The following is a 632-nucleotide window of genomic DNA, read 5'->3' as shown; positions in this document are numbered from 1 at the left end:
GAATTTTAATCCAGACCTTGCAAGAAAGGGGTGAACCTGGACTTAACTTTAGGGAATGAAGTCGACCCAGTGGGTAAAACATTAATGGACAGTGCAGACAGTGATCATAAATCTGTTGGATTCCAGATTGTTCTGGAAAGAGATAGAAATTGGCCCAAAGTTCTGAAGGGGGAAGGACAATGTTAATAAGATCAGGTAATGATTGGACCAGAGTGGACTGGAACTTAGTGGTAAATCTAAATCATAGCAGTGTGACACATTTAAGAAAGAAATAGGAAAAGCACAGGGAGGACATTTCCCAGGAAGCCACTGTGTGGGACCAAGAATGTAGCGGGCTCTCGACATCAAACAGACCATGAGAAGAGCAAAAGGGACCATGAGAAAATAATAGCAGTCAAAATAAAGGAAAATATTTTAAGACGACACAGGCTCGTTCATAAAAGAATAATATGGGAAACAGTAATGCCCATTAAGTATTATTATTGGAATGGAGCCAGAGGATTAGGTTGCGGTCGAAATGAATCTGTTTTTTTTTAATATTAGATTACTTACAGTGTGGAAACAGGCCCTTCGGCCCAACAAGTCCACACCGCACCGCCGAAGCGCAACCCACCCATACCCCTACATTTACC

Source organism: Chiloscyllium plagiosum, chromosome 11 (genome assembly GCF_004010195.1).
Source record: "Chiloscyllium plagiosum isolate BGI_BamShark_2017 chromosome 11, ASM401019v2, whole genome shotgun sequence".
Taxonomy (NCBI): Eukaryota; Metazoa; Chordata; class Chondrichthyes; order Orectolobiformes; family Hemiscylliidae; genus Chiloscyllium; species Chiloscyllium plagiosum.
The sequence above is the reverse complement of the archived record's forward strand: the minus strand, read 5'-3'. Positions refer to the sequence as shown.